Source organism: Cricetulus griseus (genome assembly GCF_003668045.3).
Source record: "Cricetulus griseus strain 17A/GY chromosome 1 unlocalized genomic scaffold, alternate assembly CriGri-PICRH-1.0 chr1_0, whole genome shotgun sequence".
Lineage (NCBI taxonomy): Eukaryota > Metazoa > Chordata > Mammalia > Rodentia > Cricetidae > Cricetulus > Cricetulus griseus.
In genome coordinates, this window is record NW_023276806.1 from 45,615,366 (window position 1) to 45,640,980 (window position 25,615).

The following is a 25,615-nucleotide window of genomic DNA, read 5'->3' on the forward strand; positions in this document are numbered from 1 at the left end:
ATTCCTAATTATATACTGTTATAATTATGAGTCAGTGCATAGCTCAATCATCATTATGTAGAATTTTCTCTGACAGCTGATGAGAGCAGATGCAGTGATCCACAGCAAAACACTAGGTAGAGCTTGGGCAACACTAGAAAAGAAGGGAAGAAGGATTTTAAGAACCAGAGTAGTCCAGAACACCATGAGACAAGATAAACAGGATCCACCAAGCATGCCTCATCATTCTCACAGAGAATAAAGAAGCATCTATAGATCCCGCACTGGCCTGTTCTGGTTCTTCTGAAATTAGGTTGTGATTTTTTTTTTACCTTGGGGTTTTTGTGGAACTTCTAAGAGTAGGAATGGGGGTGTCTCTGACTCTCGCCTGCTTTTATAACCTTATCTCTCCAGTGCATTTGCCTTATACAGCCTTGATATAAGGACGTGTGCCTAGTTTTAAATTGCATATTGTTATGCTATGTTAGGTTCATATCATAGGAGGACTGCTCTTTTCTGAAAGTAAGGAGTAGCAGAATATCTTGATGAGAAGGGAAGTGGGAGCAGGAGAATTAGAGGAGTGAATGGAGGAGAGAATGTGGTTAGGATATATTGTATGACAGAAGAATAAAAATAAAGAAATATACAGAATAAAATGTGTATTAAATTATTTAAAATTGCAAAATACAAAGATGCAACAAAATACCAGAAGAAAATATTTGCAATGTCAAAAGTCAGGAACAGAATAGAGTCAATGTATTTGAATCTGGTTTAATTAATATATCCAAAAATTATATTCTGTAAGAATATTGCATTCAAAGAAATCACAAAAGAAAAATCAGTTGCAGTAGAGAAAACAGAGTGGGGAATCTGATCCCTACAACTGACACAGTAGAAGGAGTGTAATGGGGAATGTACTGTGTATGTTTATCTTATTGATTGTTAAATAAAATACTGTTTGGCCATTCAGACAGCAGGTTAGATGGGACTAGGAGTTAAAGAGGATTCTAGGAAATATAGTAGAGAAGTGGTTATCCAGGCAGGAAGTGACATAGCAAGTGGACTCATATTTAAGTGAAGGAGAAACAGGAGGGTTCCCTTTTTTCCCTTCACCTCCTCCAGTGGCAGGATGTGATCCACTGGCAAGAGAGGATGCCAACAAGGCATCCGATAAGATAAGTCTTATAAAGTATATAGGTTTATGATAGTTAAGACTGAGCTAACAGATTAGAATCCTAGTTACTGGCTAAGCAGCATTGTACCTAATACAAGTTTCGGTGTATTCATTTGGGCCCTAACTCACGTGGGCGGCTGGCATGAAGCTCAAATGTGGCGGTGGGGCTCAGGCGGCTTTTGGCAGAAAGATTTATTGTAACAGAATGGTGTCAGTGAGCAGGATGACCCCAGGCCCCAAAGTTCCTTGAGAAAGAAGGAAGCCTGCTGCCACAGCCTGCCCTGTCAGGCCGCTGAGAGGCATTGGAGCAGCTTCCATATGCTTGTGCCATCTCAGCACTTCTGGGGTTTAGACTCCACATTTCTGGGATGATAAAGACAGATCCCAATAAAGAAAAACCTCTAAAGGTTTACACTGTGTTTAAAAATATATGTAGGCTTGTGAGAGAAGGAAGCAGAGGCAGACGATTTTCCACAGAGTAACCCTGTCTCGGAGAAAAAAGAAACAAAAGAAAGTAAAAATAAAGTAATAAAAAGCCACATAAAGATGAAAAATACACAGAGAGTCTGGATATTATATGTCATATGGTTGTCTTTAAATTGTTTGATTGCCGAGGAAAGATTACTGCTACTAAAATACATTTGATTATAAATGCTGCTAAATTAATCCAACTTATACATTTTAAAAATGCTCTAACTTCAAAATTCAAGTTTAAGGACAGGGTACTTATAAATAAAGGGTTTGCTTGTATATCCACAGAAAATGAAAAGCTATGGATTCCTTCCAGACTAATATGGTTTGATTAAGCAAGACCCCCTGAAGCTGAGATGATACAGCCTTACAGACTACAAAAATAAGGACTTGGTCAGGTTTCTATGTTTTATCATGATCCCTGTGGTATATGAACATCGTCCCCAATCAGTAGGAAGCAGTTTAGAAAGTATTGTTTATAAATGTTTGTTTTCATTTAAATGGGGTTGGTTATAAATGGTAATGAGCATAGTCAATCTCTTTTTAAAGAATAAAAGGAGGGATAGGATATAGGAATGAATACTTTGCATTGGTATAGATTTTCATTTATTGATACAACTTCAAGGTCAATTTTGTGATATGTATATGTCTCCTCTTGCTTAGGTATTTTGTTTATACAGATCTTTTAAAATGATATGCATAATTAAATATAGGTTATATAGTTACCTATAATTGTCAGAACTTATAATTAGGTTAGTTACGTCTTCTAGATATACAGAGATCTATTTGAGATGGATAGGTATTCTTCAAACCTTTCAAAGACCTACAGAAATGTGGCATTTAAGTGGTTTAGGGTTTTTCTTGGCAGTGAAACACAACTGCTCCTGGCACACCAATTATATCAGAAAGGAGGATGGGCATCAAAGAAACTCGTTATGGAGTTTGCTTTCAACATGGGAAGATTAGCCATTTGGGGAAGAAACTGCTCTTGCCTGGACTGTTTGTTGCTGTGTATACTGGACATGCAGGACCTATAAGAAAGTGACTTCTGAACTTACAATACAAGACAGTACTGAAGGGTTCCTTTTGAAATGGAGAAGTGTGCCAGACACACTGTGGCCTAGGGGCTGAAGATGGATGCCCCAACACTACAGAGGAACTTTGGGTGACTGTCCAGGTAGTGGATGTCTGTGTCAATTCTAGAGTTTATATATTATCCTTCTGTGGTCTTTGATAGAATTGAAGACAGATAGTTATAGTTATAGTTTTCTTCAGTTATTATAAAAGATAAGTTACCCTTCCTTCTTTTTATTTAGACAGAAAAGAGGAGATGAGGGGGAATGTACTGTGTATGTTTATCTTATTGATTGTTAAATAAAATACTGTTTGTCCAATCAGACAGCAAGTTAGATAGCAGTAGGAGTCAAAGAGGATTCTGGGAAATGTAGTAGAGAAGTGGTGATCCAGGCAGGAAGTAACATAGCAAGGAGACTCATATTTAAGTGAAGGAGAAACAGGAAGATTCCCTTTTTACCCTTTGCCTCCTCCAGCAGCAGGATGTGAGCCACTGGCAAGGAGGGATGCCAATAAGGCATCTGATAAGTCTTATAAAGTATATAGGTTTATGATAATTAAGACTGAGCTAACAGATGAAGAATCCTAGACATTGGGCAAGCAACTTTGAACATAATACAAGTTTCTGTGTATTCATTTGTGCCCTAACTCAGGCAGGCGGCTGGAGTAAAGCTCACATATGGTGGTGGGGCTCAGGCTGCTTTTGTCGGAAAGATTTATTGTAACAGGAGTGAATCAACTTTCTAAAGCTATCCATTGACCTCCGCACATCGCTGTTGTGCAATAGCTTAATATTGTTTAAGAAAGGAGATAGCTATGTTATAATGCGATTTTCTTTCCAAGAACCTATCCTGATGTTTCAATCTGGAGTGTTAATAATAAGCTATCAAACTGTACATAATGAAGATGACTTGTGAAATTCTCTAGCTTGAGACAGATATCTCCTATCCTTCTCAATGTCAATTCTGCTTACTTTTGAAAAGTTAAAGCCCCTTTCAGGAATTTGTAGAAGAGATTGATACATGAGCAGCCTACATCTAATTGTACATGAGAAGGGCCATCATGACAATTGACATGAAAATCAATTTACTAACTGATTCAGGTATTTATATGAAAGTCAAGGATACTGCAATCAGAACCATTATTAGATGTGGAAAAGCATACAGGCAATGGCAATTTACAGTTAAAAATTTGATTTTAACTTTATTTTTTATTCTTTAAAATGTCTATAGTGAGCTGTACACTTTTTACAATGGATGCTCATTATTTCTGCATGGGTATTTTAGTATATTTATTTTACTGTTACAAATTTTCTGATAAAATACAACCTAAGAGATTAGTACTATTTGTCTCACAATTAAAGGTTTTATTCAATCATTTAGAGGAAGTCAAGGCAGGAATTTAAGCAGGTGTTAATATCATGTAAAAAATAATCAAGAACCAAAATAGCCTCTGGCTCTTCCAATCTTTCTGTCACATCTTGTGTCATTTTATTTGATTCATAATTGTAGGGACAACATAGTATATGTATCACTTGTGGTTGGGCACCACATAATCTCATATTATGAGCATTTTAACCACTTATGAATAATAAGGACTGTCAACATTGCCATAAGTTGTCTTCCAGATCTTGTAGATATGGCACTATTTGCAGAAGATATTGTGCTGATACCACAATATTTGATACTTTTTTTTTTAAGAATCCAGCAGTAATTGGACTGGAAGCATCCTTCATGGAACTGAATCTCAACTCTCAGAACATACTATGTTACCTGTCATAGAAAAACAACCAGTAATCCCAAACAACTGTAAAACCTAAAAACCGTCACAATGAGTGTAGTAGAAAGATATCCCTAGCTCTGCTGGCCTGACCCCTACCAAGGTGAGTGTACCCTCTGCTCCAGTTCTATTCCTACCCAACTTCCCATTCACCCCATATCTCTCTGAGCCTGGCTTGCTTATAGTGGACCCACCCAGGCAGGGAGGAGCTCCCTGAGTCTGGAAACACCTCACTCTTCCTTCCTCTTTCCTTCACTGGCCTGGCACTTACCTAGTTAGGATACTACCATGAGAGGCAAGACGATCCAGAGCTGAAGACATTGAAGTCTTGGCCCAAACACACCACCGGGTGACAAGAGGAGATAGAGAGACTCCACCTGCACCTGGAAGAAGACATGGGAAGAAGACTGAATAAGAGCACACTCAACAACAGAATGACCAATATAAAACCATGAGAATCTAGGGACTCCACACCAGCAAGTTCTGAAACGCCCAGCACAGAAGATGAAGAACAGATGGACCACAAAAATTATCTTAGGAAGATGATAAAGACCTTTAAAGAGAAAACAAGAAAATCCATTAAATAAATAGAAGACAAACAAGCAAAAAATTACATGAAGTAGACAAAAAGATGAACCAAAAAATTCAAGAAGTAAACAAATCTCTTAAAGAATCAGAAAAAAGGAAAGAAAAAACAACCACACAAATGAAGGAAGCACTCAAAACAGTTCAAGGCCTGAAAGCTGAAATAGAAACAATAAAGAAAACACAGAACCAGGGGATGCTGGAAATAAATAGAAAGGGTGGATAAATGATCAGGAACTAAAGATGTGAGTATAAGCATTAGAATTCAAGAGATGGCAGATAGAATCTCAGTTGTTGAAGACTCTCTAGAGGACATACCGTCATCAAACAAAGAAAATCTGAAGACTAAAAAATCCCAAACAGAAAATATCCAGGAAATATGAGACACTGTGAAAAGGCCAAACCTAAGAATAATAGGTATACAAGAAGGTGAATAAATACAGCTCAAAGGTACAGAAAACATATTCAACAAAATCATAGAAGAAAACTTCCACAACCTACAGAAGGATATGCCTATGAAAGTACAAGAAGCTTAGAGAAAACCAAACAGACTTCACCACAAATCCATCTACACTGAACCTATTAGAAGACAAAGTGGGAAATACCCTGGAATTAATTGGTATAGGAGACTGTTTCCTGAACATTACACCAGTAGCACAGACCCTGAGGTCAACAATTGATAAATGGGACCTCCTGAAACTTAGAAGCTTCTGTATGGCAAAGGAGACAGTCAGCAAGACAAAACGGCAGCCCACAGACTGGGAAAAGATATTCACCAACCCCACATCTGACAGAGGGCTGATCTCCAAAATATACAAAGAACTCAAGAAGCTAGTCCCCCAAACACCAAACAATCCAATTAAAAAGTGGGGTACAGAACTAAATAGACAATTCTCAATAGAGGAATCTAAAATGGCTGAAAGACACATGAGAAAGTGTTCAACATCTTTAGTCATCAGGGAAATGCAAATCAAAACAACTCTAAGATACCACCTTTCAGAATGGATAAAATCAAAAATACCAATGACAGTTTATGCTGGAGAGGATGCAGAGAAAGAGGCACTCTTGGTGGGAGGGCCAACTTGTACAGCCACTGTCAGTATGGCGACTCCTCAAGAAAATGGGAATGAGTCTACCACAAGATCCATCAATTCCATTCCTAGGGATATACCCAAAAGAAGCACCTTCATATAACAAGGATATATGTTCAACCATGTTCATAGCAGCATTATTTGTAATAGCCAGAAACTGGAAGCAGCCTAGATGCCCCGTATTTTTACACAATGGAGTACTACTCAGCAGAAAAAATAGTGGAATCTTGATATTTGCAGGAAAATGGATGGAACTCGAAGAAACCATTCTGAGTGAGGTAACCCAATCACAAAAACACAAACATGATATGTACTCAGTCATATGTGGACCTGCTTTATGATACATAGTAGTGACCATGCTTTATCAGAGCTTTTTTTAATGATGTTGCTCAGAATGGTTTCCTCCCAGATGAGAAGCTAATTTAAAAAAAAAAAATGGTGCCAAGTACCACAAGAGTAAAATAACTGCGCTGTTTTCCGGGATTTCATTTTTTACTTTATTGTTTGTTTGTTCTTTTGTTTTGTTTTGTTTGTTTGTTTGTTTGTTTTTAAATGGAGTGTGCTGGATGTCTCTAAAATTTTGTTCAAATGACTGCAGAACCTGGAAACCCTGTTGCTGCTATTGATGCATAACATATTGCCATTAATGCTCTCTCTCTCTCTCTCTCTATATATATATATATATATATATATATATTATCTGCTTGCCAAAAAAAAAATAAATAAGTGACACAGTGGAAGACAAATGTCACATAACTTCAATTGTATGTGTAATCCAGAAATGATGAACTTATGAGAACAGAGAGCAGAATTGTGGCTATTAGGCTTCAATGTATGTCTTTTAACAATGGGGAAACGATTGGTTTAATGATATAAAACTGCAATTGGACAAGAGGCATGGACTTGTGAAGTCTTGAGTTCTACCGAGAGCATGATAAATATGGTTGATAACAATATGCTATATTTTAAAAGTTGTGAGATAGTATACTTTAAATGTTCTCAAAACAAAAATTATGAATATGTGTGATATAACATGTTAATTGGTTTAATTTACCCATGCCATTGTGAAAATACTGTATTGTGTATCATAATTGTGTATGACTTTATTTATGAGCTAAATAAATGAATGAAAAAAAAAGAAGTCCCCTTGACTGATAATAATCAAAACACCAAACCTACAGAATAAAGAGAAAATATTAGGAGCAGCAAAGGAAAAAGGCCAAGTAAAATATAAAGGCAGACCTACCAGAATCACACTTGACTTCTCAATGGAAACTTTGAAAGCCAGAAGGTCCTGGATAGATATCCTACAAACACTAAGGGAGCATGGATGCCAACCCAGATTACTGTACCTATCAAAACTTTCAATCACTTTAGATGGAGAAAACAAGATATTCCATGACAAAACCAGACTTAAAAAAAAATATATCCACAAATAGAGCACTACAGAAAGGTCTGGAAGGAAAACTCCAACCCAAAAAAGATAACTAAACTCACAAAAACATAGGCAAGAGATAATCCAATTTTCCCAAACATGAAAAGAAACAGGAGGGAAAAATCCACACACAATGAGAATACCAACAATAAATCCAAAATAAACAAGAACCAACAATCAATTAATATCCCTCAATGTCAATGGTCTTAACCTGCCGATAAAAAGACACAGGCTAACAGAATGGATACAAAGAGAGAATCCATCATTCTGTTGTATACAAGAAACACTCATCAACTTCAAAGACAGGTGTTACTAAGAGTAAAGGGTTGGGAAAAGATTTTCCAATCAAATGGGCCCAAGAAACAAGCTAGTATAGCCATCCTAATACCTAACAAATTAGAGTTTAAACTAAAATCAATCAAAAGGTATGAAGAAGGACATTTCATATTCATCACAGGAAAAGTCCATTAAGATGACTTCTCAATCCTGAACGTCTATGCCCCAAATACGAAGGCAACCATATTTGTAAAGGAAACATTACTAAAGCTTAAACCACACATTAACCATACAGACACTTATACTAGGAGACTTCACCACCCAACTTTCACCACTAGACAGGACCACCAGACAGAAACTTAACAAAGAAACAAAGGATCTAAGAGAAGTGATGACTCAAATGGGTTTAACAGATATCTATTGAACATTCCATCCAAACATAGAAGAATATTCCTTATTCTCAGAACCACATCGCACTTTCTCTAAAATTGACCACATAGTTGGCAACAAAGCAAACCTCCACAGATACAAAAGAATTGAAATAACCCCCTGTATCTTATCAGATCACCATGCTTTAAAGTTAGAATTCAACACCAATAGAAATTGCAGAAAACCTACAAACTATAAGTGGAAATTGAGTAACACCCAATTGCAACATTCCTGGGTTGAGGAAGAAATACATAAAGAAATTAAAGACTTCCTACAATTTAATGAGAATGTAGACACAACATACCCACACTTGAGGGCTACTCTGAAAGCAGTGCTAAGAGGAAAGTTCATAGCACTAAGTGCCCACATGAAGAAACTGGAGAAAAGTCACACTAAAGAATTGACAGAACAACTGAAAGCTTTAGAGCAAAAAGAAGCATACTCATCATGAAGGAGTAGACTCCAGGAAATAACCAAACTGAGGGCTGAAATCAATAAAGTAGAAACTAGGAAAACATTACAAAGAATCAATGAAACAAAGAGTTGGTTCACTGAGAAGATCAACAAGACAGACAAACCTCTATCCAAACTAACCAAAAGGCAGAGAGAGAGAGCATGCTAATTAACAAAATTAGAAACAAAAAGGGGGAAATAACAACAGACACTGAGGAAATCCAGAGAATCATCAGGTCATACTTTGAAAACCGGTACTCCACAAAGTTAAAAAATCTAAAGGAAACGAACAATTTTCTGGATAGATATCAATTAACAAAATTAACCCAAGAAAAGATAGGCAATATAAATCAACCTATAGATCTTACTGTAATAGAAGCAATCATCAAAAGCCTCCTAACCAAATAAAAGCCCATGGCCAGATGGCTTCACAGCAGAATTATACCAGAAATTCAAACAAGAGATAATACCAGTTCTCCTCAAATTGTTCCACACAATAGAAGCAGAAGGGGCATTGCCAAACTCTTTTTACTAGGCTACAATGACTTTGATACCCAAGCCACACAAAGATACAACTAAAAAAGAGAACTATGGACCAATAACACTCATGAACATCCATGCAAAAATACTCAACAAAATATTGGCAAATTGAATGCAAGAACACATCTGAAAAATTAACCACTATGATCAAGTAGGCTTCATCTAGGGATGCAAGGATGTTTCAACATAAGAAAATCCATCAATATAATCCACCATATAAACAAACTGAAAAGAAAACCACAAGAGCATCTCACTAAATGCTGAAAAAGCCTTTGACAAAATCCCTTCATGATAAAGATCTTGGACAGAACAGGAATAATAGGAAAATATCTAAACATGATAAAATCAATATATACCAAAGTAATAGCAAACATCAAAATAATGGAGAGAAACTCAAGGTTATTCCTCTAAAATCAGGAACAAGACAAAGCTGTCTACTCTCTCCATATTGCTTCAATATTGTACTTGAAGTTCTAGATAGAGCAATACGACAACAAAAGGAGATAAAAGGGATACAAATTGGAAAGGAAAAAGTCAAACTTTCACTATTTGCAGATGATATGATAGTCTGCATAAGTGACCTGAAAAACTCTACCAGGTAACTCCTACAGCTCAAAAACACCTTCAGCAAAGTAACAGGATACAAAATTAACTCAAAGAAAACCAGTAGCTCTACTATTTACAGATGATAAATCCAATGAGAAAGAAATCAGAGAAACATAACCATTCACAATATCCACAAGCAACATAAAATATCTTGGGGTAACACTAACCAAACAGGGGAAAGACCTATAAAGTAAGAACTTTGACTCTTTAAAGAAAGAAATTAATGTAGATACCACAAAATGGAAAAATCTCCCATGCCCTTGGATAGGTAGAATCAACATAGTAAAAATGGCAATTTTGCCAAAGTAATCTACAGATTCAACACAATCCCCATCAAAATCCCAACACAGTTCTTCACAGACCTTGAAAGAACTATACTCAACTTTATATGGAAAAACAAAAAACCCAAGATAGCCAAAACAACTCTGTACAATAAAGGTTCTTCTGGAGGCATCACCATCCCTGACTTCAAACTATCATATAGCCATATTTCTGAAAACAGCTTGGTATTGGCCCAAAAATATATAGACCAATGAAATAAAATTGAAAACCCTGATATTAACTCACACACCTATGAACACGCTATTTTTGACAAAGTTGCTAAATCTATACAATGGAAGAAAGATAGCATCTTCAACAAATGGTGTTGGCACAACTGGATTTGGACATGCAGAAGATTGCAGATAGAACCATGTCTGTCACCATGAACAAACTTAAGTGCAAATGGATCAAAGATCTCAACATAAATCCAGCCACACTGAATCTTCTAGAAGAGAAAGTGGGAGATACCCTTGAACGAATTGGCACAGGAGACCACTTCCTGAACATTACACCAGTAGCACAGACATTGAGATCCGCAATTAATAAATGGGACCTCCTGCAACTGAGAAGCTTCTGTAAGGCAAAGGACAGTCAATAATACAAAAGGGCAGTCCACAGAATGGGAAAAGATCTTCACCAATCCCACATGTGACAGAGGGCTGATTTCTAAAACATACAATGAACTCAAGAAACCAGCTATAAAAAACACAAATCAATGAAATTAAAAAGTGAGGTGCAGAACTAAATAGAGAATTCTCAACAGAGGAATCTGAAATGGCTGAAAGATACTTAAGAAAGTGTTCAAAATCCTTGGCCATCAGAGAAATGCAACTCAAAGCAATTCTGAGATACCATCTCACACGTGTCAGAATGGCTAAAATCAAAAACACCAATGAGGATCTATGCTGGAGAGGATGTGGAGAAAAAGGAACACTCCTCCGTTGCTGGTGGGAGTGCAAACTTGTAAGAACACTTGGGAAATCAGTATGGCGGTTGCTCAGAATAATGGGAATCAGTCTACCTCAAGATCCAGCAATTCCTCTCTTGGGCATATAGCCAAATAATACAAGTCCATACAAAAAGGACATATGTTCAACCATGTTCATAGCAGCATTGTTTATAATAGCCAGAACCTGGAAGCAACCTAGATGCCCCTCAACTGAAGAATGGATAGAGAAAATGTGGTACATTTATACAATGGAGAACTACGCAGCAGAAAAAAAGCAATGGAATCTTGAAATTCTCAGTCTAATGGATGGAAATAGAGGAAACTATCCTGAGTGAGGTAACCCAGACACACACACACACACACACACACACACACACACACACACACACACACACACGCCCAAAACATGGTATGTACTCACTCATATATGAATTTTAGACATAGAACAAAGTATTACCAGCCTACAATCCTCTTCACCAAAGAAACTAGGAAACAAGAAGGACTCTAAGGGATAAATCCATGGACCCCAGGAATGGGAAGGGGCAGGAACTCCTGAGCTAATTGGGAGCCTGAGGGTAGAGGAGATGGAGCTGCCAGGATGAAAGGAGGAGAACACGAGAAGAAAGGACAAATGGAGGAGCAGAAATATTGAGTTGGGGGAAGAATAGAGGAGAGCAGGATGAGATACCATATTAGAGGGAGCCATTATAGTTCCCAGGAGAGATCTGGCACTAAGGAGATTTCCAGAGACCTAAAAGGATGACGCGAACTGACAATCAAGGCAATCGTGGAGAGGATAGCCTAAATACCCTTCCTCTATAATGAGACTAATGACTACTTTTTATACCATCGTAGAGCCCTCATCAAGTGGCTGATGGAAGCAGAAGCAGACACCTACTGATATACACTGAACTGAACTCTGGAACTTAGTTGCAGTGAGGGAGGAATGAAGATCCAAGGGATGGGCATTGGTGAAACCCACAGAAACATCTGTCCTGTACAAGGGGGAGCACATGATCCCAGATGCTGTCTGGGAGTCCAGTACAAGACTGATCCAGACCCCTGATCATGGATGTCAATTAGGAGGTGTCTTCACTCTAGGGAGCCCCTGGTATTGGATTAGTATTTTTCCCTGGTGAAAGAAGGGACTTTGAGACCCCATCCCACGTCTGGGACTGGACACATGGGGGAGCGCCTAGGCCTGGCCCAGGATGATGTGGTGGACTTTGGGGAGCCCCCATCGAGGGCCCTTTCCAGCCTGGGGAGTGGAGGGTAGATGGGGTGGGGGCAGTTGAGAGGTTCAGGGTAGGAGTGGAGGGAATGGAGGGAGAGGGACGAGGGATTTTCATGTGAAGCCTGCTTGTTCCTTATTTGAACATATACAAAGATTACAAAAAAAGAAATATATCCCTAATGACAAAATAGTTTCAGTGGCAGCAAACCACTGTTTAATTTTACTTCATTGTTATTCAATATGAGGAAACTCATGACTACTACTATCAAGTACACAACTACCCACTGGTGAGATAAAATTATGCTAGTGATAGTTTTCCTGCTCCTGCATAATTTCTGCCTTGAAAATACTTTCCACATACCCATATATCAATATTTCATTCACCCCCTCCAATGATTTTCTTTCTTTGAAGCAAATGAAGAGTAGTACAGAAAGCCTCTACTGCTCCAATTATATTAAAACCTAAGGGTAAACCTCTACAACGACACTTGTCTATTTTTCCTTTCAGATAGGGTGTGAATCAATACCTACATTAATATAAAAAAATCAAGTGATTGTACAAACTAATCATAGTTACTTGAGAGCATTGTATTTCAAGTCCACTAGAAAAAGAGATCACTTTCCCTGATGTACTGAATTCCAAAACAAAAAAACAAAAAGTAAAAACCAGAGATTCTGTTCTTGCTTTTGCTTTATACTGAAATAACCATATAAAGTGTCAAAAATATTGGGTATTATGTTTAGCAGTGAAGTGAAAGCACATATCTCTGTGGAAATTTTCATCTAAATGGGATATATCCAGGAGAATATGTTTATCCCATTTTGTTTTGAAAAGCACTAAGTCGTTATGAATTTATGTACAATACTTTAAAACATTGAGAATGGTGACAAGAGGAATATGTTAAATGAGGCACTGAGGAAGACCCATTCCTATGTTTACTAAGGATTAATGTGAAGAGAGTGAATACATAATTATTCACAAATGTTGGCCCACTAGCCTGTTTTAAATTTACATTATTATTATTTAACACTGAACTTTTTTTTTGCTGTACAGTTTTTTTTCATATATAAGTTTTGAGGATGCCATTTTGTATTAATTTTTTACATACCATTCTGAAAAGTATTACAATTTTAATTTCCTCTGAGTGACCCATAAGAATTCCACAATATATTTAAAGCAGTTATTGACACTAAAGATATTAAGTATATTATTTACCAACTTCTCATGAGATATTTTAGCTTGTCTTGAACAGAATTGTTCTTTTAACGGATAAAATACTGATTTTCTTCAAGTATAGGAGACTCTATATCTAATTTCTTCATGTAAAAGCCTTCATAAAGTGTAGAGATCAAAGGACTACGTAATTCATGCTCAAGGCTACATTACATTCATAGCACCAGGAATAAAACTTTTAAAGCCTTGTACCCTACATATTTAATATTGTTTATTTCAGTGCAGAATATAAAATAATTTCTAAAGGAAATCAAACTATTAAACCACAATACTTCATCTTTAAAATGTCCTTGCCAAAGTGGACAGATTTCCTTTAGCTTCACAAAACACATCACTCATTAGCTGCTTTCACTTTTAATAGACTCCCACTGTTTATTAACAAAAGTCTTTGGAAATAGCTTACAATGTGGCCCAGATTAAGTGTCCCTGTGTGAAATTCAAAATCAAAATCACCCACTACTACAGCTAATGTCTGAGGTTTTTGCACAAAGTGATAATTCTGAATAATTATACTTGGAAAAATTTAAGCAAATGTCATTCCTGGAAATAAATATGTCCCTTAGAATTCTTCAAATATTTTAGATATAAGAAACAAAATAACATAAACAAAATAATGATATTTTTGACTCTGCATATTTTTATTTGAATTAGAAAGATTATTTTACATGTCAACCCCTGTTCCCTCTCCTTCCCCTCCTTCCTTGCCCCCCCCTCCAACCAACACCCTACCTATCACAAACCCTTTCTGCTCCCCAGGGAGGGTGAGGCTACCAAAGTTAATTACTAGCTAGGGAAGAGTACTGATCCACTACAAGGTGCCCCATAGAATTCCAAGGTCTCCTCACTGACACCCACATTCATGGGTTCTTGATCAGTCCCATGCTGGTTTCCCACCAATCAGTCTGGGCACCAAGAGCTCTCCCTTGTTCAGGTCATCTGTTTCTGTGGGTTTCAGCAGCCTGGTCTGGACCCATTTTCTCATCAGTCCTCCTTTTCTGCAACAGGATTTCACTTCAGTTCAAAGTTCAATTCAAGGTTCTACTTCCACCAGCTGCTGGATGAAGGCTATAGGATGTCATCAATCTCATTATCAGGGGAGGGCATTTAAGGTATCCTCTCCTTTGTTGCTTAAATTGTTAGTTGGTGTAATCTTTGTAGGTCCCCAGTCATTTCCCTAGTGACTGATTTCTCTTTAAACCTATAATGTCTTTCAATTATAGTATCTCTTATCTTGCTATCTTCTGTTCTTCCCCCAACTCAACCTCCCTGCCCCATCATGTCCTCCTCACCCCTCCTCTTCTCCCCTTCTCATTCTCCTAGTTCCCTCTCCCCTACCCACATGCTCCTAATTTTACTCAAGAGATCTTCACCCATTCCCCTGCTCCAGTGGACCATGTATGTCTCTCTTAGGGTCCTCCTTGTTTATTAGCTTCTCTGGAAGTATGGATTGTAGGCTGGTAATCCTTTACTCTATGTCTAAAATCCACATATGAGTGAGTACATACCATGTTTGTCTTTTTGACTCTGGGTTACCTTGCTCAGAATGGTTTCTTGTAGTTCCATCCTTTTCCCTGCCAATATCAAGATTCCACTTTTTCCCACTCCGTTGTGTAAATGTAGCACATTTTCTCTATCCATTCTTTAGTTGAAGGGCATCTAGATTGCTTCCAGGTTCTGGCTATTACAAATAATGCTGCGATGAACAACATTGAAAAGATGTTCTTGTTTTATGAATGTGCTTCTTTTGGGTATATGCCTAAGAGTGGAATTGCTGGAACTTGTTGTAGACTGATTTTTATTTTCCTAAGGGATTGCCATACTGATTTCCAAAGTGGCTGTACGAGTTGGCACTCCCATCAAGAGTGGAGGAGTGTTCCTCTTTCTACCTGCATAAACTGTCATTGGTGTTTTTGATTTTAGTCATTCTGACAGGTGTAAGATGGTATCTCATATTTGTTTTGATTTGCATTTCCCTGATGGCTAAGGATTTTGAACACTTTCTTATGTGACTTTCTGCCATTTTAGATTCCTCTATTGAGAATTGTCTATTTAGTTCTGTACCCCACTTTTTACTTGGATTGTTTGGTGTTTTGGAGACTAGCTTCTTGAGTTCTTTGTAAATTTTGGAGATCAGCCCTCTTTCAGATGTGGGGTTGGTGAATATCTTTTCCCAGTCTGTGGGCTGCTGTTTTGTCTTACTGACTGTGTCCTTTGCCTTACAGAAGCTTCTCAGTTTCAGGAGGTCCTATTTATTAATTGCAGATCTCAGTGTCTGTGCTACTGGTGTAATGTTCAGGAACTAGTCTCCTGAAAATACGATTTCAGTCAAGGTTGTTTCCTACTTTGTCTTCTAATAGGTGCAGTGTGTTTGAATTTATGTTTAGATCTTTGATCCATTTTGACATAAGTTTTGTGCATGATGATAGACATGGATTTATCTTCAGTGTTCGTGCATGTGTGGGTTAATATCATAGTTTTCAACTCGATTCCAATGGTCTACCTGACAGTCTTTGTGCCAATACCAAGCTGTTTTCAGGAATATAGCTCTATAAACGAGCTTGAAATCAGGGATGGTGGTATCTACAGAAGTTCTTTTATTGTACTCGGTTGTTTTGGCTATCCTGGGTCTTTTGTTTTTCCATATAACGTTGAGATTTTTTTCAAGGTCTTTGAAGAATTGTGCTGGGATTTTAATGGGGATTGCATTGAATCTGTAGATTGCTTTTGGCAAGATTGCCATTTTTACTACCTATCCAAGAACATGGGGGATCTTTCCAATTTTGGTATCTGCTTTAATTTCTTTCTTTAAAGACTGAGAATTTTTATGGTACAGGTCTTTCACTCTTTTGGTTAGCATTAGTCCAAGGTATTTTATTTTGTTTGTGGCAATTTTAAATGGTGATGTTTCTCTGATTTTTTTTCTCAGCGTATTTATTATCCATATATAGTAGGACTACTGATTCTTTTGAGTTAATTTTGTATCCTGCTAATTTGCTGTAGGTGTTTGTCTGCTGTAGGAGTTCCCTGGTAGAATTTTTCATGTCACTTATGTAGACTATCATATCATCTGCAAACAGTAAAAATTTGATTTCTTCCTTTCCAATTTGTATCCCTTTGATCTTTTGTTTTCTTATTGCACTAGATAGAAATTCAAGAACTATATTGAATAGATATGGAGATAGTGGACAGCCTTGTCTTGTTCCTGATTTTAGAGGAATAGCTTTGAGTTTCTCTCCATTTGTTTTGATGTTGACTGTTGGTTTACTATATATTATTTTTATTATATTCACATATGTTTCTGTTATCCCTAATCTCTCCAGGATCTTTATAATCAAAGGGTGTTGGATTTTGTCAAAGGCTTTTTCAGCATCTTGTGAGATGATCATGTTTTTTTTTTCTTCTTCAGTTGGTTTATATGGTGGATTACATTGATAGATTTTCAAATGTTGAACCAACCAATCCAGCATCCCAGGCACGAAGCCTACTTGATCATGGTGGATGATTTTCTGATATATTTTTTGATTGGGTTTGCCAGTAAATTATTGTACAACTGATAAAGTCATCTACCTTGTTAGTCTGAATGCCATTTGATCAGAATTATTTATAGTCCTGATTATGTTTCACTCATATTAATAGTACATTTTATGTAAAGGAACCATTGAGTAAGATAGAGTCCTTGTATATGTATTAAATTACTTGAAAAGTTCTGTTCCTCTTAAAAGCATTCATCATATAAGAATAAATTGTGTGTATTATCCAACCATAAATCATCTTTTGCTGCTATTATCTTTAAATTATTTAACAAATTGCATAAAATGTAACCCAAAGAATGACAAACTGATCAACTACTTTAATTATTAAAGATATAGTCCCTTCTACAAAATTCATATTTTATTGTACTCAATTTAAGCATTAATAATACATAAAACTAAGGAAACACATACAAGTCTTTCTTCTAAATAAGGAGCCTGTTTCAATAAATGAGATCTGTGGATTCATGCTGGGAGCTGTTTTATTTGGTTATTATGTTGCAGTTTGATTGTTTCTTTTCCTTATTTAAATATTTAATGAAAGGTTTTATCCAATCTTTCCGGGGGCTTTGAGACAAAGGGTATAATTTAAAATATTGAGTAAGCAAACAAATGTCATAATACTGAAAATCTCAAGATATGCAAAATATATTAAAAGCCCAATTTTACTAATACTATTACAAATTCCACTTTTCTCTTGAGATACTAAAGTATAAAAAATGGGATTTGATAAATGTAGAGCACTTTACACTTTATGTAGGCAATGTGTTTTCCCAAATTTGTCTGTTGCAGTGTCATGTTTGTACTAACAGATCAGAAATGAAGTGATGAAAATAAGTTCTTCTAAACATTCCTTCAAAATACCACCAAAGATTTGTTTGCTATTTTCTAACATCATTCAGCATAAATACGCTATATAAAGTGGAACTTTTAACAATGATTATAACAGTGAAATGATATTATATCATAAACACAAGGTTTTTCATTATTATGTATGAATTTGTATGGTGTCCCTCATGAGTGTTCGAGGAAATGCACCTGTAGTTATGTATGCAAGGATGAGATGTCAATATCAATTATCTTTGCCAATCTGTCTCCAAAATGTTTTATGAGAATGGGAATCTTGCCAAACTAAAGTTTTGTGGTTTGGCTAAAATGGGTAAATTAGAAAAGTGGTGAAGACAAATACAAAAGAAACTGAGATGAGGGAAATATAAATGTAAGGATGTCTGAAAAATTTACAAGGAGTCATACCACTGACTCCTTGTGGTATGACTATAATAATCCCCAAATTATAATACATGTAAATCTGCATATAAAAGTTAGTTATATATTTAACTATTAATTGAAATGTTCTCATCTACATGGATGATGTTCCTTCTAGACCCTAAAATATATTTAACAAAATCATAACCCCATGCTTGAGAAGCTTTCTATTAAGTTGTTTATTAGAGCTGTTTGGGAGACTCCCAAAACAATGCATTTTCCTTGGATTTTCCCTTGAGTTATACAGTAAATCTATTTTGTTGAAGATAGCATGTACTTTAAACACTGAGTCCGAAGAAGTTGGAACTGTCACTGACCTCAATGCTTCCTTCCTGAGGACTATTTCCTTAGATCAGAAGGCAGCATACAAGCATCAAAGGAGGGAAGCAACCATAGTACTACCCAGATATGATACCTGTGAGGCACAACAATAACCAGCATGGCAGCACAAAATCCCCAAGTGTACAATAGTGGCACACAGACCTTGTTGATAAACAAGTGTCACATTTACTTAAGAACCAATTCAACAAAAGAGAAACCATGCCTTGTACTGGAAACTTGACTACTAACAGTTGGTAAAGTCATAGATCTTGGAAGAGACATAAAACTTCAACTTGAATAAACCAGCATAATATCGAGTCAATATTTAAGTATTTGTATTTTTACTCACACAAAGGTAAAATAAGTGTAATCACCCATGTCAACCAATCTCTTCTCAACATAAGGAGCTACTGGATAAAAAAAAAAAAAAAAAAAAAAAAAAAAAAAAAAAAAAAAAAAAAAAAAAAAAAAAAAACCACTACACACACAACAAATCAAAATTCAGAGATGTAGAGACCAACCCCAATGTACACATACACATCTATGAAACATGCATTCTTAGGATCGACTTTTTTCTTGCTTGCTGTTTATTCATAATCATAAACTTAACTCTGCAATCCAGCTAGATTAGAGAGGAATGAGGAAAATATGGAAACCAAAGAATTTCAGTAACAGCAGAGATTACAGGGCATTTCGAAAAGACGGAGTAAGGATGCTCTCCTGAGCTACAGAAGGAATGGTATGGTAGGTGAGAAGCCTGAAATTCAAAAGAAATAGAGTTGCCCACAGTTGGAAAATGTGATCTTCTTGCTGGTCTTGCTATTCCTAGACCTGAAATTCTCCATGACTTCCACAATGTTCATGCCTTTTTCAACTTCCAAATGATCACATGTTTTCCATCCAACCACTCAGTCTTGGAGGTGCAGATAATAAATAAATAAACACATTAATTAATTAAACAACTGGGAAACTCATGTGATTGACCAAGTATTTCCATAGATAAGATGCCAGGCCCTGTATGCTTCATGATGAAGTTCTCATCCTCAAATTTCTCTCTGTACATGGACCTGCCACCAGTGCCATTATGGTGTGTGAAGTCACCGGCTTGGCACATGAATCCTGGGATAATTCTGTGAAAGGAGGAACCCTTATGTCCAAATCCTTTCTCTCCATTGCTCAGATCACAAAAGTTTTCTGCTGTCTTTGGAACTTAGTTTACAAATAGCTCAAAGGAGATGAAGCCTAAGGGCTCACCATTGGCCTTGATGTGGAAGTACATGTTGTGGTTCACCATGGCTGCAGGAAGAGGCGACAGGGAACAGGAACATCTGCAAAGCCAGGATCCACTTTTTACATGATATTTTGCCTGTAAAACATGAAGAAATTTCTATTCACCATGAAAATACAGAATATATAAAAGTCCAACTCGGTCAACCAATAACATTTTTTTCTGTTTTGTTTGTTTTGTTGTTGTTCAGGTGGTGATACTGACAGGAATATGAGAATTACAGCATGAATGGAGAAGTTTTCTGAAACATCATTCCTATGCAATGAACAAGTGATAGTCACCGAGAACACTTTTATTTCTCTGTCTAAGTGTAGATAACCCATGTTCCAGTGGATGGTCCTACACCTGTGTATATGTGATCAGCACTAATTATAACAATATGTTACTAAAAATAAAGACATAAATTCTAGAGTGGAATGCAGACAATTGGGAGCACATGTAGAGTAGAAATCAGTTTGAAATGATCATGTATAATTGTATACCTAGGTAAAATATTCAAGTTTAGGTATTATATTTTTGCAGATATTTTAAAATGTATTGCATAATTAAATACAGATTGTATACAGTCAGGTATAATAGTAAAAACTTACAGTTATATTACTTAGGTTTTCTAGATATACAGAGATGTATTTGAGATGGATAGATATTCTTCAAACCTTTCAAAGATCTACAGAATATATGGCATTTAAATGGTTTATGGTTTTTCATGGCAGTGAGACACAAATGCTCCTGGCACACCAATTACATTTGACAGGAAGATGGGCATCAAAGACACTCATTGTGGAGTTTGCCCTCAACGTGGCAAGATTAGCCATTTGGGCAAGAAACTGCTCTTGCCTGGACTGTTTGATAAACTCAACATTCAGGACCCACAGGAAAGTGGCTGCTGAACTTACAAAACAAGACAGTCCTGAAGGGTTCCTGCTTCATGGAGAAGTCTGCCAGACACACTGTGGCCAATGGGCTGAAGATGGATGCCCCAACATTACAGAGGAACTTCAGGTGAGTGTCCAGGAAGCAAGGTGTCTCTGTCAGTTCTAGAGTTTATATATTATCCTTCTGTGGTCTTAAATGGAGTTTGAGACAGATAGCTATAGTTATGCTTTTCCTTAATTATGAAAAAAGATTTACATATAAGATTTAGACTCACAAAGATAAAATAGATGATAGAATATTTTCTTTAAATCTTATGAAATGTTAATGCACTAAATATTATGACTATAGATCTTACTTGATAAATATTTTGTTATATATCTTACTATGTTAATGTTAAAACCTTTCTTTTTATTAGCCAGAAAAGAGGAGATGATAGGGGAGGTCCTTCTGTGTATATTTTTATCTTATTGGTTGATAAATAAAGTACTGTTGGCCAATAGGGAAGCAAGATATTTGTGATTAGGAGTCTAGGAGGATTCTGGGAAATGTAGTAAAGAGAAGTCTTGTGACACAGGCAGGAAATGACATAGCAGGCCGACTCAGAATATAAGCAGGGAAAAGCAGGAAGTCACTCTCTTCCTCTTTTTCCTCCCCCTCTCTTCTCTGGAGCTGCCATTGAGCCTGACATGAGAGGACACATGCTGCCAGTGTCCTCAATCAGGTAAGTCTTTATAAAATATATATAGTAGTAATTATGGTTGATAATTAAGACTGAGCTAGAAAGTATGAAATCCTAGTAATTTGCCAGCAGCATTGTATCTAATATTAATCTCAGTATATTATTTTGGGTGCTCATGTGGTGGCAGGACTGGGGTGGCTTGGAAAAATTGCTATTGTTACACATCTTGGTAGAAGCAGTCACTCTCCTAATTATTCCTTCCCAAATAAATCATTTTCTTTAAAGACTTTTGGGTGACAGTCTTCTTTCGTTGTTGGGGAACATAATCTCTCCTGGAAAGCTCCCTTATGGAGGCAGAGCAGCAGAAGAAACAGATACCATTGCTGGGAAACTCCCCTAGGGCACAGTAATCTCTGTCTCTCTGTCTCTGTCTCTGTCTCCTCTCTCTCTCTCTCTCTCTCTCTCTCTCTCTCTCTCTCTCTCTCCCTCTTTCTCTCTCTCTCTCTCCCTCCAAGAGAAGCAGCATTGCTACATCCTAAGGTGAGACCATCCCCCACTGGGCCCCAGCTTCAGGTATAGCCTGACTTTCTGACAATTCAGGATACAGTTCCCTCCAAAGCTGTAATATTTACAAGTAATATGTCCTTAGTACAGCCAAATGAATATAACTTGTCAGTAACATTTATTTTAATCATCTTCTGCCATTGTTTTTTCAAAATAATATGTAGATAGAACTGTGCTAGTTATATTCATTATATATATATATATATATATATATATATATATATGGACTTAGTAATTTATCATAAAAATATCCCTTTAAACATCATAAATGTTCTTATCTTCATTTATAGATTGATGCTCATTCCATAGTAAAATACCAGGTTTAATCCCATGTGAAGGTAAGTAAAATTTTGGGAAATTCTTTCCTTATTGATAGCCTCTTGCTTTGTTACATTTAGCTAAGTTTCATTTTACCATGTGGATACTTCTTGAGAAGACACTATTTTTCCAAGTATTTTATATTTATTCCGCTTTCATTTCATTAATTATGTAATTTCAACATCAGGATCATTTAAAGCTTTAGTAATGTCATATCATATGTCAGACACACTAACTGATTATTTTGCTAAACTTTCTTATAGCAGTATTTATAATCTAGCCTTTGAAACAGAGATATGAATGGAAGGAGAATAGAGCCCAGGAGTAATACATTTTCAGTCAAGATTAATGACCTGAGTTTCAATAGGTATTTATTTATCTTCATGATATTTCATATGATACCTGTACAAGACCACAGACTCCTAAAAGTACACTGCTATATTTTCTAACCCTGATTCTCAATATTTCAGAAGTTGATCAAAAAGAAATCATGGAAGCAAAACAGTCACCCTCATGACACAAATAGATGTTGTTTCAAATATTAATAATTATATTTACCTATTGATTCAGTTCTTAAGGAAGCTCAAAAAAGTAAGCAGAACAAAATTCTCTCTTCTAAATATGAAAGCCAATGTAAGTTGCCAGACCCCATGTATTATATCATGCCATATTACTACGGAAGCTTTAGGTGACCCTAATATTGAATTACAGCTAGAATAAATATTCAAAATGTGATTAAAGCTACAAGTATGTACCACAGTATTCACTGAGCATGAAAAATACAGCATATTTTTTGGTGTTTCGAGATAGGGTTTCTCTGTGTAGCTTTGGAACCTATCCTGGCACTTGCTCTGGAGACCAGACTTGCCTCAAACTCACAGAAATATACCTGCATCTGCCTCCTGAAGTGCTGGGATTAAAGGCATGTGCCACCAATGCCCGGCCAAAAAATACAACGTTTTAACTTATGTATTACATATGTAAATAGAAAAACAAGAATATTTAAAAATCAGCTTCTCCTTTAAATATATACAATATTTTTGTAGTATAACACATAAAGTAAAGCTGCCCAGAATCATATTTTATTATTTTTAATACTCTGACAGCCATTTCAGTACAATGAAAATATACCACAATAATAGCCTAAATAGATATCGTTAGTGTTGCTTTTGTATCCTAAGAGTAATAAATCTATCATTACAAGAAGAAATATAGAAGAAAAGTCATTGATGTTGACACAAAATGTTTGCATATATTTCTAAATCTTTTATTGTCAGCACTTTGGAACCTGGCTGTTATTATATTTTGTAAAAACAATCAACTTTGCCATCCTATATAAACTAATTTTGAAGAAGTACCCATATATCATGCTACTATTCCTCAGAGGAAATAAGATTATGGACCTACCAGCTGCAGAACCAAAGCTTATGATGTTTATGTGTACTTTGCTTCCTACTAAAATTGTAAAGCTGTAAACAGTCTCCATACATACAACTGATTCAAGTTTTAAAAGATAGAATCACAGTCTTTATCACCTATGGACATATTTTTATTGTTTCCAAAATTATACATTAGAAAAATATCTTTCTGTTCAGCATTGTATCCCCTTTAAGCCTATATACATCTGTGCTCATGGTTGTGCACATAGTTTTATATGGTGAGTGTGAAAAGCTGAATCACATAGTATAGCCACAAAGACACCTTTCTACAACTAATTCCACAATTCTACTATCACAACTAAATTAACAGCACATATGCCTCTTTTCCAAGCAGTCTTTCTGTCTCTGTACTTTCTGCTGTGAAAACTATCTTGAACAATGCAAAATGTTCATGATCATATATGCTTAACTGATGTCTGACAATGTTTCAAAACAATTTGTCTTTTTAAAAAAAGACACTCATACACTCATGCTCTACTGACTCATATTAAAGCTGAAGATGCAGTTTTATTTCCTAATATTAACTATACCATTTATCTATTCTTTATATAACATGAGAAAGCTTTAAATTTTTTGTTTGATGAAAGATTATATATATATATACATATGTATACATATATACACATAAATATATATATATATATATATATATATATATATATATCACCACCATGCTAGTGGTGAAATTTAAGAATGAATTGGCTTTGACCAAAGGTACTTGTCATCATTATTTCCTTCTTCAAGTGGTGATGACAATATTCTATGAAATAAAACTGCCTATCTTTGAGGCAAGCTTTTTAAGATGTATTTCTTTCAGACAGGAAGTCCACCAAAGTCACCAGATTCAGTAGGCTTCTTCATCCCCAAGCATGTATTGAGCAGTAAACACTGCTGAGAGACACTTCAACATGCTGAAATTTCTAGAAGTATTGTGACTATCAGTGCCACATACATCAGGTGAATCTTCTTAAAGAAGCAAAGATCACCCAAGCTACTTGCAAGTGTCTCAGAACAACCAAGCTGCCTGAAAGTGACAAGTCTTTGAACTTGTGAGCTGCCTTCCAGTTATGTAGCACTCTCCAGGTTTCCAATGTCTGTGAACTGTCACACACGCTAACGAGAGCTTTTGGCAATTCAGCTGTCTTTGAGTCATTTCAGCTCCTATAACACCTATACTGTATTCCTGTAATGAGTCCTAATAAAGCCGAGTCAGAAAAAAATACAAATTATCAAAAATGTGTCAAATATATACATAAATTTATGAGTAGATAGTTAAATTTTCTTGAATATGTAGTTCTCTAAGACTTGCAGTATACTGATAATGCCCCTGGTCTTTTTTATTAGAAACATTTCCACTCATGATATTTAGTTCTTCATGATGCTCACCTGTTGATATGTACATGTCACTGTCTCAAAATTGATGTGCTGATTTTCTACATTAACTACAGGGCCCATCACTTTGAATACAGTTCCCTCATCTTCACCTTTGGTCTTTTACATGAAGTTCTTGTATATTACGTTGTTCTAAATTCATTACTAATAACACAAAGTTTTGAAACACAAACATAGAATAAGAATTTGTAATTATATTCTGCCCTTGAAGGATGGCCTTTTTAGCATTAGGCATATTAATATTTTATGAAGATATTTAAATATGATTTTGTCATATTTGTCTAAGCAGTATGAAAAATGCAAACCAATTTG

The 25,615-nt window shown here is 36.1% G+C and overlaps 1 long non-coding RNA gene across 1 annotated transcript; it reads left to right on the plus strand.

Moving 5' to 3' along the window:
* The first annotated feature begins 21,571 nt into the window (after positions 1 to 21,571).
* Positions 21,572 to 25,114, plus strand: LOC107979929. The gene is made up of 3 exons (XR_003481165.2): positions 21,572 to 21,632; positions 22,445 to 22,492; positions 24,729 to 25,114. It is a non-coding gene; the product is annotated as an uncharacterized LOC107979929 (long non-coding RNA).
* Positions 25,115 to 25,615: the final 501 nt, after the last annotated feature.